The 16,680-nt window shown below is 38.9% G+C and overlaps 1 pseudogene across 1 annotated transcript in view; it reads right to left on the reverse strand.

Moving 5' to 3' along the window:
- Positions 1–401: 401 nt before the first annotated feature.
- LOC307070097 (centrosomal protein of 78 kDa-like) overlaps positions 402–16,680 on the reverse strand; it is a 50,501-nt pseudogene continuing 34,222 nt past the window's right edge. Inside the window, exons 8-13 of the transcript in view lie at positions 14,163–14,284; positions 4,551–4,628; positions 2,943–3,109; positions 1,944–2,115; positions 1,574–1,621; positions 402–1,029 (exon numbers count right to left, since the gene is read on the reverse strand). The product of the transcript in view is annotated as a centrosomal protein of 78 kDa-like (transcript). The remainder of the gene's footprint in view (positions 1,030–1,573; positions 1,622–1,943; positions 2,116–2,942; positions 3,110–4,550; positions 4,629–14,162; positions 14,285–16,680) is intronic.

Raw genomic sequence — 16,680 nt, forward strand, 5'->3', positions numbered from 1 at the left:
AGTGCTTTGGTAAATGTTTGATGCTCTCTGGTTATTGTGAATTAAAATATGTCCATGGCTTCTGGCCATATGATTTATAATAGTTTGACAGTTAACCAAATGGTAAAACGATTCCATTTATTATTCCCATCTCTTTTTACCCCTTACCCTGTTTTGTTGTTTACGTATTCTCCCACCACAGAGTGTTAGTTCCAGGAGAGTAAAGGCTTTATTTTGTTCACTGCTGAAAGCAATAGCACCCAGCAAAGTACTGTACATATGAAGCCCTCAGTAAACACCAGCTGAATGAATGGTGCAAACTGTCACAAGGAAAAATACACCAAAACTTTCATTATAATAAAAAAGTATAGATAAATCTTTCTCTAATGGCTTCCAGTCAAGTATTTCAAAACACCATATGCTATAGTAAAAACATAAGTAATTTATTAAAATTTGAAGGCAAAAACATAATTTTAAAAGATTTAGACCTATGTTAGGCGTGATGGAATATGGATGCTTTCTGGAAATTCACAATCAGATCCAAGAGTCTCACTTTCAGAATGTTCTAGTAGACTGAGTTTACTTTTAGTTGTCTTTGATGAAACAGTCACTATTGTACAGAAATTTCTTAACAGAAATGTGTTTTTTCGAAGACTCACTTCTAATTGGTTCAGTAAGCAAAGAATTATTTTGCCCAATTCCTTTGCTTTTCTGCTTTACAGGTGAGTCAGAGCAGGAATGCAGGTCCTTCCCAGGTGGTTTCTTAGCAGAGTCGTTTTTGGTATATTATGCTTTGGTCATTTTCTCTGAAGAAGACCTGCTATTTCTAGGTAATTCCTCTTCTTTTCTTTGACTTCCAGTTGCAGAAATGACGTCTGCTGAAGAAGAACACGTTCTAGCATTGAAATCTTCAAAAGACTCCTGCCGCTGCTCTGGGACTATGACCCCCAGGTTGTCTTTGGAAGTTTCTAAGGCCTCCTGAGTAGAGACTGGGACATGGAAGGAGTCAACAGGCAAAGGAATCCCAGCATCACCTGTAATTTTCTGAAACTGGAGGGAAAGACAAAAGACAAGACAAAAATTCAGTGATGAACAAAGCCAACCATTAAAAAGTAGAGTTCAAAACTTCAATGTTACTCTGTGATCTTATTATTAACATAGTCAATTGATTATTCAGAAGATTTCAGAGCCAGTTTTTTTCTAATTATATCTTGCCAAGTGATTCTCAGCTTAACCTAGCTATATCCAAGGCTATGTCTGCTACATTTTCAGACTTTGGTGATTGGGGTAGTTATTACCCATTTCCTTTCCCTCACTAAAATGAAACCCTACTCTGTAAGAAAATTAATTTCTTTGCTATCCTCCAGGCACAAGTAAACAGTATATAGTTTGTGACCAGACTGTGTTCTCAAGCTGTCAGTTCACAAGACCAGTCTGAGATTGGCTGAGCTGGGCAAAGGGGACACCAAGTGAGGCTGGAGGAAAAGCTCACAGGTTTCCCCTCCCATTCCCATGACCAGGTGAGTCAGTATAAGATCTTACGTATCAGCTATGTCAAGATTACTTATTATAAAAATTATATCAGTACGTGTACCTTCATTAGTGTTCCTTCATTGTAAGCTAACTGCATACAAATAGAAACCTAGATAAAATATGAATAGAACAGACATTTATACAATTTAAAATTTGGAATATTTTCTGTAATGTTTTCTTTCTTCATTAAGGAGAGTTTGCTGTAACTCCTACATTTTCTAAAGAACTTCCAGTTTTCTTATGTACAACAATACAGTATCATGAAATGGGCCCGCATTTACTAATCTCAGATTTGGAGAGGACTCCAGAGTCTTCTAGCTCGCGAGCATGTGAACTATTAGAGACTGACCATTATTATTTTCTCTGTGATTTGGTCATTTCCTTTTTGCTAATCACTCTTAGAATCATTAAGTGCTGTCCTCTCCACTTACTTGGAGATTTTGCATTGGTCCTGGGGCACTCTGCTTTGATTCTGATTTTTCTTCTTCAAGTGCCTTCTTTTCTTCTTTAGGTGGACTACTAACAGTAGAATTCATCTGGGGACGACCTAGTAAATGAAAATCTGACTGATCTATACCAGCCATTGTGGCCAGCTGCCCAAGCCTGGACCAGAGGAGGAAAGGAGAAAAGACAAAGGTTATTATAATCACAGAAGAGCAATTAAGATTTCCTTAGAGCTACAATCATAATACTTCTAAAATCTTAAAAGCCAACATCCTACTCCAGACTACAAGCCTCTCTCTCCCCCAACTTCTCAGCCCCTTCCAGATTCATCCTCTAGGAGACATCCCACTGTCTCAGTAGCAGCTTCAACATGTACCATGCACCCCATCCACTGCCTGTCACACCTCCATTCCCACACTTCTTTACCACCTTTCCTCCAGTTTCCAAGAATGTGTTTGTTCCTTCCTTCCCAACACCAACGCCAATTCATTCACTAACAAAACACCACTCCATCAACTATCAATCTCCACTTCCCTCTTTCAGCAAAATTGCTCGCAGTTGAGAACCACTGACCTATATCTTCCCTGCAGATTAATAATAATTTTTATGTCTAAGACAAAAATAACTTTAATTCAAACTTATCAAACAAGCAAAATAAATGAAAGAGAGGAAAATTCTTATCCATTCCCGAATATTTTCAATGAAAACTGCCTTCAATTTAGTCTTTAGAAAAAACTGTACCTACTAATTACTCTGTCTACAGGTTACTCTTTTATAATGGGCTCCCCACTCTACCAAAGCAGGCTCCCCTATTTGCATTTCTTAAAAAATTTAATTCCTCATGTTAAAACGTCAACTATATTACCTATAATTACACTAAATTTGGCTAAATATGGCCACGTAAGTGATGAAAATTGCTCCAGTTCCTCAGCAAACTACCATTAGAGTCGCAAAGAGAAGAATGCCATGAAGAGAAATGAACTAACCCAGCATCTTTAAGGAAAACCAGGAAAGCATGGAACTTCTGAAAAGAATTCTCAGTGCTGCCCCAAACACCTTCATCATCCAGGATCATGCTTGTCAATGAGTGGGCATGAAGGGCTTCAGACAAAGAGAAAGTTGTATTTCTTAACTGGGCATTTTCATGTTCCAGCTATAAAAGAAGACTGAAAATGTCTGACATGACCTTTTCTCATTGTCGTCAAAAGTAGTGTTGTCTAGCTTCAAGGAACAAAGCTAAAACACTCAAAATGTAATTAATCTGTAATTAACCTAACTCTCCACCAGTAAAGACAGAGACCATATCACATAATAACCAAAACCCATAGGCACCCAACAAAGTTTCCTATATAACGCTTAGGTGGTATATAAATAAACCAAAGTTATCGTTTTATTAATGATCTTTCACAAAAGATCACATTTCTAACTGGTTCAATTCATAATGGAGCCTCATTCCACATTAGAAAATTACCTGCTTTAAGTTTCCCTTAAATTAGAAAGTGAATTATAGAATCTGATTGGAACAAAACATATTACAACTCTGCTGAATGTTAACAATTAACTTTAGTGAGCAAAATATCTAATGCTTACGTTAAAAAGTCTAAATCGGACTTCCTCGGTAGCGCAGTGCTTGAGAGTCCGCCTGCCGATGCAGGGGACACGGGTCCGTGCCCCAGTCCTGGAGGATCCCACATGCCGTGGAGCGGATGGGCCCGAGCCATGGCCACGGGGTCTGCGCGTCTGGAGCCTGTGCTCTGCAACGGGAGAGGCCACAAAAGTGAGAGGCCCGCGTACCGCAAAAAAAGAAAAAAAAAAGGCCTAAATCATACCCAACCCAATTTATTAAATGTACGATCACCAATATTTTCTTTGGCTCCTTCAAAATATTCACTCGTGTGCATTCTTCCCCTTCCGCTCATCACCTATGCACTTAAACCCCCCTATAAGCTCAACTCCAGTATTTCTCAGAAAGGCTGTTACGTTCATGATGCCCCTTTTGCCTTATATAAGCAGGTGCTCACCATTTATTGAATGAGTGTCCGCCAATCCAGTGGATGAACTTTGAAAAATTCCTCCCTATGCTCAACCTCTGATAAAGTATATTTAGATAGAACTTTTTAGATTATGCCCTGCTTTCATGCACATTACCTAATGTAATTCTTAGAGTATATATTTTTATCTTTCATTGCATTCTTAGAAGTTTTCCAATATCTTAAATTTATTTAAATCATTCACTTTCCTAATTCATTGCAGGGAGAGTCTCATCGTGTCTTTTATGCTACTGTATATACAGTATATGCACAAAAAGTGCTTTCTTGAATCAAAGAATCATGAACAGAAAATAAGCTAATGTCGTAAGAAAGCACACACACACACACACACACACACACAAAATGAGATTTTCACATTTTTAAAAACATGCTTTCTGGAATATAGATCATATGATCACTAAATACCAGCAAATGCAAAAGTCCATATGATACAACCAATTTGCAACATATTACAGTTTTAAAGTTTACAAACTATGTGTATATGGCTTAAAATCAAATTGAAATAAAACCAAAACACTCCGAAAAGTATAAGAAATTGTTTACTTCATTGACTCATTTATCAGCCTTAAGTCTTATTACTCTTTCCTGCTTTAACTGCTTTAGGCACTCCTCCAGTTTTTCCTAAACAAACAGAGTAAATGTTATAACTAATTCATAGTATAATATCCAAAAGCCTTTCCAGCTATAGGCCTCGTCAGGTTTTAGGGGCAGAGCCAGAAGTGAACTCAGATTTTAGTCTGCTGCTGGTGATATCATACCATGCTAGTGAAATGAATGATCAAAATCTATCAAATTAACATAGTAAAGATTTATTTAAATTCCACTTTTTCCAGCATAAATTTGTGGCAGCCCACCATAAAAGGCATATGCGTATAACATAGCAAATCAGAAATAAATAGTTAAGACCAAGAAAGAAAAGTTCTATTTTTATTTGTGGGTCTCTTTATAGTAGGAAGTCCTATTAATGAACATGCTTAACATACCAAAATTGCATAATTGCAGACTCAAAAGCAGTGTTTTAAGAAGTAATCACTTTTTTTTTTTTTTTTTTTTTTTTTTGCGGTACGCAGGCCTCTCACTGTTGTGGCCTCTCCCGTTGCGAAGCACAGGCTCCGGATGCGCAGGCTCAGCGGCCATGGCTCACGGGCCCAGCCACTCCGCAGCATGTGGGATCTTCCCCGGACCGGGGCACAAACCCATGTCCCCTGCATCGGCAGCCAGGCAGACTCTCAACCACTGCGCCACCAGGAAAGCCCCAAAAGTAATCACTTTTAAAGCAATTTACAGTCAAGCACTGTTCCTGGAGTTCTCTGGGCATTAAATAAATCTAATCATCAAAACCCTAAGAGGGGGCTTCCCTGTTGGTGCAGTGGTTAAGAATCCGCCTGCCAGTGCAGGGGACACGGGTTCGAGCCTTGGTCCGGAGAGATCCCACGTGCCTCGGAGCAACTAAGCCCATGTGCCACGACTACTGAGCCTACGCTCTAGAGCCCCCGAGTCACAACTACTGAGCCCGCGTACCAGAACTACTGAAGCCTGCGCGCCTAGAACCCGTGCTCCGCAACAAGAGAAACCACCGCAATGAGAAGCCCACACACCACTACGAAGAGTATCCCCCGCTCGATGCAAGTAGAGAAAGCCCTGAGCAGTATCAAACACCCAGGGCAGCCAAAAATAGATAAATAAAATAAATTTATAAAAAAAAAGTAAGAGGAAAGAACAGTCACTAACTCCACGTTATTTTACAGATGAGGGAAACAGAGGCAGAGAAGTAGAGTACGTAGAGCAGCACAGCCAAGGTCACACCACTAAGTAGCAGAGCCACGAAGCTGGCTGCCATTCCTGCTCACGGAGGTGGTAGTCTTCCCATCCACCAAGGCCAATAAAATAAAATGAACACTGATAAACTCTCTTAGGAGTTTTAGGAACTAAAACACTTTGGTCCTTGAAGTGGGGACACTGCTTGCAATAGGCAGAATTCTAACAGAGCCCCTAACACTCCTACTTACTGAAGTACACAAACCTTCCACTTATCCAAACTCTAAATCTAGGTGCTGCAGTGAAGGGATTTTGCAGACGGAATTAAGGTTCAAAATCAGTTGATTTTTTTTAAGATAGGGAGATTATTCTAGGTGGATGGGACCTACTCAGGCACCCCATGAAAAGGACCTGAACTCTTCCTGAATTGAAGTACAAAAGGGACAAGAGGGAGACTCTCCATTGCCGGCTCTGAAGAAGTCCAATGCTGTGCCAGGGAAGGCAAGTGAGAGGCCTTTAGGAGGTGAGACTGTCCCCCGACTGACAGCCAGCAAGGAAATGGGGACCTCTGTCCTGCAACTGCAGAATCTGAATTATGCCAACAAGCCGAAAAAGCCTGGAGGCATTCTTTCCCAGACCCTCTGGATGCTAACACAGCCAGACTGACATCTTGATTTCAGCTCTGTGACCCACACAAACTATGGTGAACATCCAACTTTTGGGGCTCAATGTCTTACACTTAAATTTCATGTGCTTTAACACTCTCAGGAGGGAACTCACATGTTCCCGTGTGTATCTGAGCAGGAACCCAGTCATGCTGTGCCTGGACTTCTGACCTGCAGAACTGTGAGCTAGTCAAATAGGTATTGTTCTCAGTCAGTAAGAGTGTAGTAAAAGAATCAATATCCTACTCAACCTCCAGGTTCATGAACAAAATAAACGACTGTGATTGTTTTAGGCCACTGTTTCGGGGTGGTTTCTTATGCAGCGATAAACAATCAGAATTCCTATACTTATGAAAGCAGTACGGTATATTTATACCTTTCAACTGCTTTGAACAATCACTTAAAGAATGAGGAACTCTATTATATGCCATCATTGGGAGAGCAACTGGTATCACTTTCTGGAGAGTAGCTCTTGGTACCTAACAACAATCCTACATCAGGAGTTTACCCTAAGAAAATCAAAGATGTGGGCAAAGATGTATCTACCAACATGATGTCATAAGATTGTTTATAACCAAACCCTAGAAGAAAGCTAAGAGCCTCCAAATTGGGACTGGTTTAAATAAAAACAGCTCACCGTCTGAAGGAATGTGCTATGAAGCCACTAAGAAAAGAATGACAAGAGGTCTCAACCAGAGTTAATGAATGGGCTTCAGGAGTTCTACATTCAAAATATATCTGTGCGTTTTTCCTGGGAGATGATGCATAAGCTTAATCAAATTCTCTGATGTAGAAGAGTATTTAGTGACATGGCAAAATATTTCTGATACATTTTTAAGACAAAAGAGCAGATTAGGTGTGTGTACATGCAGAGGTGGCTTTTACTTCATTCAAGAACTTGTTCATTGTTTTCAAACATTTGCTCAATGAACATATATTTTTATATTCAGAACATGTTTGAAAAATTGAGAGTCTAAGAACTTCAAATTCTTTCATGTTTCATTACTAAAGCCAGTCAAGTTTTCAATGGGGAAAAAGGGGAAAAAATGGCAAAATTCCTCTACTTTTACTATAATGGTTTAATCAATCTTCTAAAACTGATTTCAAAGAAATTCTAAACAAATAAGCAAACAAACAAAAAACCCTCACCACGGTCAGAGGAAAGTAGACTAAAATTCCTGACTGGTTCTAAATAGCACATCAAAGTGCAATTACATGGAATAGTTTCTCCCTCTAATGGAGGGAATTAGAACACAGTGTTAAATTTTCGTGAAAAAGTGTACCCTCCTCCTACAAAGTATTCAGAATTCATGTCCCTTACATGGAAATATGGAACCAAAAAAGTTAGAAAGTAAAATTGCTTGATATTCTATTACTTAAACAAGACTAATGATAAGGCTTTGGAATAATTTTCCTTCCTGTCATCTGCTCTCCTTCCTCCCTTCTGTACACCGGCTAGGGTGATTTTTCTGGGACAAAGCTCCCATCATATTGGATATCAAATTTTATGTTCAACTTTTCTCCATTTAACATTGAAATCAATCATTTCTCATAGAATCAGGGGATTCATAACCTTGATTTTTTTGTGTGGACTACAAAATATTCCACTGAGTGGGTTTACTGGTTAAGCATTTTACACGTTTAAATTCTTTCCAACTTTTCAATATTATCAGACAAAATAACCGTTTTTATGCATGAAGGCTTTTTTCCATATTGAGAATAACGTTCTTACAATAAATCCATAAAAATGAGTTTGAGATCAAAGCAAATGAACATTTTTAAGGCTCTGAGGTACCAATCTCCAAACTTCTTTCCAAAAGATTTCTGAGATTTTACACTGCCATCAGCGATGTATCACTTGGTATATAACCTCTACTATAACTGTTGGCTCCCTTCCTCACTTAGAGTGCAAGTTATTTGAAGATAGGGGGTGTATTTTATTAAGTGTTTATCCCCAGCACCTGTACCTAGCACAACGCAGACGGTCAATAAATAATTGCTTAATAAGGAAAATCCCTGCCAATACAAGATGTACGTGAGTGAAAGACAGACTGTGTGTTTTTCTCTATCTGGACAGATGAAAACTTGTCATCTTCTTTAATGTGCATTTTTTTTGCTTATAATTAGTCATTAAATTTCTCTTTTAGATTATATTGTAAAAATTCAGATTCTCTGAGGCCAATGGGCCTGGCACTACCCATTAGCTATATAACCTTGGACAAGTTCTATAACTCTAGACCTCAACTTCCTCATCTATAAAATGGAGATAAGCTCCCATATGACAGAGCTCTTGTGAGGATTACATGAGTTAAAACACATATAAAATTAGAAGAGTGCTTGGTACATAGAATATGTGCAATTAATGCTGAATGAATGAACATGCAAATGCAAACAGTAGTGAAGGGCTTAAAATGAAATGGTCTCAACCCACTCCCACATCCAGCACTCAAGAAGCGACCGATTCTTTACGCAGGTTTTTAATTGTAAAATACGGTATGTGTACTGAGAAGTGCACAGAACAAAACTGTCAATGTGACAAATAAAAAGAGTATACTTACATAAACAGTACTCGAATCTGAAACTATTGATACTTTTCAGCATCGCAAAACCCCCCCCATATCCTTTTCTTATCACAAGCTCCTTCCCTCTTCCCAGTTAAACACCATCCTCACTTCTTGACAATCATTTCCTTTAACCTGTATGCATCCCTAACAAAAGAGTTTAGTTGTGTCAACATCTAACTTTATGTAGAGGATCATAGTATATGAAGTCTTTTCTATCTTATTTCTTCCTCTCAACATTGGTTTAAAAAATTCATCCACATTGCTGCCTGTAGCTCTAGTTCATTCAATTTTATTGCTGGATAGTTTTCCCACTGTACGAATACACATCATTTATTTAATTTTTGACTCTTAATGGACATTTGGTTTGTTTTCAGTTTGTGCTAATGCAAATCATAGACAGGGATCCTGCTGTACCCGTTATTCTGGTGCATTTACACAGGGCGGGGGTGAGGGCTGCTGGCTCACAGGCTATTTATATACCTTCAGTTGATGGAGAGTGCTAAATTCTTTCCAAAGTAGTTGTGTCGATTTATACTCCAGTATAAACAGGGTAGAAGATTCCCATAGTACTTCAGGTCTACAATACCTGATACTACCAGACTTTATTTATGTATTTGTCAATCTGATTGGCATGTAGTTTCCTTGGTTTTGACTCACTTTTCTCTTATTACTTAATGAAGTCGTACACTTTTCTGTGTTTACTGGCTGTATGGATTTCCTTTTTTATGAGGTTTACGTCAACTATTGTTATTTTATTATTATTATTTATTATTATTTATTTATTTTTGGCTGTGTTGGGTCTTCGTTGCTGCATGCAGGCTTTCTCTGGTTGCGGCGAGCGGGGGCTACTCTTCATTGTGGTGGCTTGTCTTGTTACGGAGCACAGGATCTAGGCACGTGGGCTTCAGTAGTTGTGGCACGTGGGATCAGTAGTTGTGGTTCGCAGGCTCTAGAGCGCAGGCTCCGTAGTTGTGGCGCACGGGCTTCGCTGCTCCGTGGCATGTGGGATCTTCCCGGACCAGGACTCGAACCCGTGTCCACTGCCTTGACAGGCAGTTTCTTAACCACTGCGCCACCAGGGAGGTCCAACTATTGTCATTTTGAATTCTTCTCCATTTCCAAGTAATACTCTCACATGACTATTTTCTCACTAAATTGGAGGCATTATCTGTTCACTTTCTGAGTTACTAACAAGTAAGGGTTTAGTTCCTCTACACTCTTTCCTACATCCACACTGCTCAGTAAAGTTATGTCATCATGAGTTATTCCACTGCTCATGATCTCTTTCACTTGTAGTGATACACTTAAAAACCTACATTGTTGATCAACTAGAAACTCTCTCAGTGTCACGCTTTGTAAAATGAGGACATTCATACCATCTTCCCTTTTTTCTACCTCCTGTCTACCTTCCAAACCTAGCTTTTACGTTGTCAAAGTTGAAATTTATATTCTATGTGCAGTTAAGTCTTCTGTTATTTGAGAGTCAGTACGGAGTAAGGTTTAAGAGAACAGGCAGAGAGCCTAAACTCAAAGCCTCGATCCAACCTTAAATTAGGCACAGCCTAAGGCAAGCTCCTTCCCTGTCTTAGCTTCCTGTTCTCAAAAGTAGGAATGATATTAGCACCAACCTCATAAGGCTATTCAGAGGATTCAATGAGTTAATATATGCAGAAACACTTAGAGCCTAATATATACTAAATACGTACTAGTACACAATACATTTCAGTACATACCAAGTTAATACTAATACACACTAAGTAGAGCTTACTTTAGTTATTTGTGGTTACATGCAAGTTGACAATAAAAGCTGCAAACCAAGACAGTATTGCCATTATTACAATTAAATTAATATTGCCCACTGCAGATGTACTGTGTCTCTGTGTATAGACTATACCTCGTTCCATACTGGGCAGGTGTCACTGCCCTTGTGCAGGGTGACCACATACCCCAAGCCGCCTTGGGCTGTTCCAGTTTATACCTGTTGTCCTGATGTCACAGCATTAGAGCGCCTCCTTACACTACTGAAGTTTAAGGAGTTTGGACAAGTTCTGGTTTGGACAACAAATTAGATAGGTGGTCATTACCCCCTGTGTGTCACTGAAAAGGGGGACATCTATAGTGTCAAGTTTAAGTGGATTCTTCCCTTCCTCACCAATAGTAGGTTAAAAATCAACCATAGTTTAGTTTGCTTCAGGTTTATGTCCATATAGCCTTTTCTCCTCTGGAGTTCAAGTTCCTTCTCCTCTTCCTCCCCCTCCTCCCTTCCAACAGTGCCTAATACCTAGTAAGTACAATATGCCTCAAGGTGTTTCTAAGCTCTCAATCAGACAATCAATAGAAGCCTCTCCACCCTAGACTAGCTACAATCTGCACTGAATCCCCTATTACCTTCCTTCTTGGTTTATTGCCTCATTTTGCTGGATTATTTTTATAAATAACTTAAGGTGTAGCACAGGAGGTAAAATTTTCAAATTTCTTTGTGTAGAGAATATCTTCTTCAGCCTCCACTTATGACTGATAGTTTGGCTGGATACAAACCCCTAGGGTGAAAATTATGTGCCTGAAAAACTTTGGAGGTATCTTTCTAATGCCTTCCAGGATCCATGGTGCTGTTGACAAGTATGATAAAGTCAGATATTAACTTTTTTTTTTTATTTGCGGTATGCGGGCCTCTCACTGTTGTGGCCTCTCCCGTTGCAGAGCACAGGCTCCGGATGCGCAGGCTCAGTGGCCATGGCTCACGGGCCCAGCTGCAGCGCGGCATGTGGTATCTTCCCGGACCAGGGCACGAACCCGTGTCCCCTGCGTCGGCAGGCGGACTCTGAACCACTGCGCCACCAGGGAAGCCCTTAAGTTTTTTTTTTTTAGGTGACCAGTAGGTTTCTCTCTGGAATGGATGTATCATCTCAGTATTTTATTCTATTTTATTTTTTCAGTATTTTAAAGTTTCATGATGAAGGGTGCCTAGGTATGAGTCTATTCTTGCTCATCTTGCATAACTATTTTCAATCTGAAACCTGATGTCTACTTTCAGCTGTGGGGAATTTTGTTGCCCTTTGACAGCTTCCCTCCATTTTTTTTCTGGGTCTGGAGTTTCTAATAGTAACATGTGGGATCTCCCAGATGCAGCCTCTCTAACATATTTCTATCACATTTTCCATTGTGTGTTTCTTTGTTATATACTGCGAAATTTTTAAAATTCCTACTGAATTTATTTCAGCAACCATATTTCCATTTCCAGGAGACCTCTCTTGCTTTCGGACCATTCTCTTTTTCATTAACACCCTAGTCTTATTTTATAGTTGCTAGCTCTTTTTAAACCTCTCTCAGGATACTAATTAGGGTTTTTTCTTAAATTATTTTGTTCCCTAAGTTGTCCCTGGTCCTACTAGGATATGTTTTCACTCTTTTTCCCCCTCTCTAATGTTGTAAGCTTTACTCAACTATCAGGCAACTGACAGTTATTTTCTATTTAAGAATGAGTGCAGAAAGCTCCCTGAAGTCAACGATTGATTGGCTTCTTATGCAGGAAAAAGCGGGGAGTAACTGTAACAGGATCCCCCCCAAACACAATTTTCTAGGGTGTAAAAACTCACACTAGCTGCCCTAGATCTCGCCAGTTTCACTGTTTTCAAAATGAAATCATCTCATTTCAGGAGTGTGAGGGCGGGGCTGGGAGTCCACTCCTCCAAACACAACCCTTCAATGAGCTCCCCTATTTCAGTCACACTTTTAACTAACTCCACCCTCTCTCCTACATGCGCACCTGAGCATGGGGCTACTTCTGCAGGTGGGGTCAGAATCCTCCTCAGTTGCAGGTGGTCCCTGTGCCTATTCTAGGTGATGCTTTTCCTCTGTTCTACTGCTTCAGTTTCACACTCTCCCACCTGTCTTCCGTCTTTCAAAACTATGTTGAAATCTCTTGATTGTTGTGGCCTTATATACTTAAAACACTTTGATACCATCATTGTAGTGTCCTGTCAAAACGCAGAAGAGCTAAAAGGGTTCTCAGTGCATTCTGAATCTGCTATTCTGTGATCCCAGTGTTTAAACTTCTTGGTCTTCCCCTGTGTCTATCATTGCTTTTAGAAATACAATCTCCTGGTCTACTCGTGAAGGAAATGAATACACCACATCTAAAATGACAAGGAATGCAGGTTAGATGCTCTAGGGTCTTGTCAGACTCTGCCATTTACTAATAAACCACTTACGTGCTACAAATTGTAGGTGCTCATTTATAAAACAAAAGGGGGTAAGACTACATGAACTATAGATTTGTCCTACTCTAACATTTCATAATTTTCTAAGTTCTTTTCTTAAAATTTCTCTATATTATCATTAATTTTCATTAAAAAATAAAAATCTAACTTTCTCTTTTGAAAATCAAAGAGTAATTCCCGTAGTCCTACAATAATGGGATAATTAGTTCTGAAACCTGTCAAGTTTCATGTTTCATATGAAAAGAAAATCATATTAAATAATTTTTAAAAATTAAACATGGACTTTGTAGCACAAAGACAAGGTCCCCCCCAAATGGTGTTCCTTTATTTACTAGAAATGTTCAGCTCTGCAGTAAAGTTGAAATAAAATAAATATATTATTTTTGAGGTGCAAAAATTTCTTATGAAAATCAATTTTTCTTTTCTGTCCATACAAACAAAAGTATGGAATGACATTAGAGGTCAGGTTTATTTGGTAATATAATGTAGCTTCTTGATATTTTTTATTTTAGGAAAGGAGAATATCAACATCAAAACATTTTTCAACTTTACTTTTATTTAAAATAAGGCCATATTTTCCTCTTATAAAAAGAGAGTTCAACTAGAACTGTCAATTTTCTCATCTGTAAAACAAGAGCACTGAATCAGCTGACTATATTCATTCAGAACTCAATTTCCTTATCTTATGATCACTAAGGTTCTCCCTAAATCTAATACACTAAGGTTCTAGGGAAAGGAAAATATATTACTAACGACATGTTTTGATTTTTATTTCTTAGAGTTCAAATGTCCACCATTCACCTTGGTCTAAGCTTAAGGAACCATTCAAGGGGATACAATGCAGATGGGAGGGGAAAACAGAAACCTCACACAAGCTGTGCAGTGTTGCAATCAGGCTTCCATTTGAAAAGTAATCTTCTCTATAGCTTTAAAGTGATAACTTTGTACCTGCAATGCTCTTGTTTCAAACGGATTTTCTCTGGCTCTTCCTGAACACTTTCTGAGGAATCATCGACCTCTTTGATTTCTGAGGAGGAAGGACTCTCTACTGTCACAAGTCACAGGAAATTCTGATGGACATGAGTGTCACAAGAAGAAGATAGGAGACGACAGAGTTGTTAAAGCGCAAAGAAAGAAAACAAGATTGTATAAAAGATAACACAAGCCAGATACAGAATATCCAAATATTAGAGGACATTTAACAAAAGTGATCTGAGATATCATTATTTATAAATGTCTCTCACTGCTCCTTAGTCTAAAACAGGCAATGACTAAGTAAAAGTACAGGAACTTATTTTTGCTATGTTACTCTACAGACCTCTGTTGTACATGGTTAGGATTAGTAATGGGAATTGCCCATATTATTTTATTAAGTTTCTTTCACAGAAGCCAAGTGACGATCCAAGGTAAACATTTTTTCTCAGATCAACTTTATACTGCAAATGAAAAATTTATTCTTCACCATCAGACAAAAACAGTCTGGAAGTTTTTCATAGGAAAATACATCAGTTAAGGGACTGATGAATAATCAGAAAGTCAACATATCTAAGCTGTGAATAATAGACATTAGAATTTAAAAAACTAAACCACATACACATACATAACTAAAACTGACCCATCAAAAATTTCATCTTCTCACCACCCTTAAGCCAAAACTAGGGTAACAGTAATACAATTCTCCCATCAAGCTTCACTGCCACTGCAATGTTGTTCAATAGGACATTTCCAAACATTTTTAAATGGATCTGGCCACAACCCCATAAAAGTCTACAGATCATAAAGAAGCGTGCTGGGATTATATAACCACGCAGAAAACAAGTCACTAGGACATCATTTTGACAACAAGCAGCAAACCCTGCAGCATAGGAATACCCTAATGGGACAATGAGGTGCATACCCCTCTCTCTGGGCATACGAGGGCAGGACTGACACCCAAGATGCTCTTCTCTCAACCTCAGCAGTGGTGCCTTTCACAGAGCAACTATGCAGTCTCCCAGTACCACTGGGAAGGAGAATCTGATACTGACAGTATTAGCTTGCCATGAGGCCATAAGCGAGGGAATGTGTGTGGCCTTGGTGAGGGAGCAGAGGTTTGGGAGATGTTGCTTTATATTGGCTTTCAGATCAGGAATTTGTACATATAGCCTGCAAACAACGTTTCCTGAAAACATGTGAACATTCTTGAGTATGACAGCTCCATGTGAGGGGTCAGAAATGGCAGTCAAGTTCGTTTCACTGGGTAACAGCTGATTTGCAGACTGGAAAACAGGCTTCCTTGTTTACAGACATAACCACAAGGCTGCCAGTTGTGTGCCAAATCCACACAACTACACAGTTGCATTGGGAGATCGACCAAACGTGTTTTACATGGATTTATTTCTGAGAGGAAAATGCTTCTTGTAAGGCTCAGTCAGTTTAAAAAGCAAGAAGAATGACCGTCCACCTTTCCCAATTCAAGCCCTATATATCATAAATATGACAGCTAAACACCAGCAACTGATTACATACATCACGAGCTTTGATGAATGGAAAGCCCCTAAAAAGATATCAACAAAACGAAGTTAGATCTTCATGTAAATACATCACCAGTTAAACCCAGTTAATACAACTATTTAGTATTATGTACGGTATCCATACAGAATTGTGTATAAAAATAAATAGGCTCAAAACAAGGACCTGGAGGGCTCTGCTACGGAGAAAACAGAACAGTATTCAGCCGACTGGCTCAGTACTAACTCTCTGAACTGCTGAGAGACCCCTTCAGTTCCTATGTTCAGGATGGTTGAGATTTCAGTCTCACTTCTTTAAATGGTGATATTCATCGTTCTCTAATTTACCACCCTGTGTGACGAGGATGGACCTGTGATTAAGTGTCTCAGGAAGAAGATAGGAAACCACAGAGCTGTTAAACTCAAGTGCAGAGACTGGAGATTCAACACTGTAGTTTATGCAACAGCAATTCACATTATCATTTGCAAAAAATTAGTCAGTTGTCCAATGGGGATTATAAACATCCATTTAACATGAGCAACTGAACAGATATTTTACACAGTAACTACTTCAAGTACTATTTAAAATCAATTCTCTTTGTTTTCTTAAGCAATTGTTAATCCCCAATTTCGTGAATACTACCAAGTAAGTCACCTGAACATCATCTAGAGCAATCTATTTCACTTAGCAAGCCTAAAGCTATAGTTCAACCATTTTATTTACTGTTCTGTGACAAAAATTACTACGAACAGCTATCCCCTGGATAAGAAATCAGGTACAGCTAGTTTGACTCACTAAATCTGATTTACTGAGTTAATAAGCCAGTTGATTTAGAATTGGTCTAATGCATATTTTTCATCCATTCTGCACTGAACTATTTCCCATGCCTACAATGTCTTTTTTCCCATTCGTACATATCGAAATGCCTACTTCTGTGCTGTAGGGCTTCGCTCAACTACACCTGCCTTTAATGAAA

This window comes from Hyperoodon ampullatus (assembly GCF_949752795.1).
Source record: "Hyperoodon ampullatus genome assembly, contig: scaffold_410, whole genome shotgun sequence".
Classification (NCBI taxonomy): Eukaryota; Metazoa; Chordata; class Mammalia; order Artiodactyla; family Ziphiidae; genus Hyperoodon; species Hyperoodon ampullatus.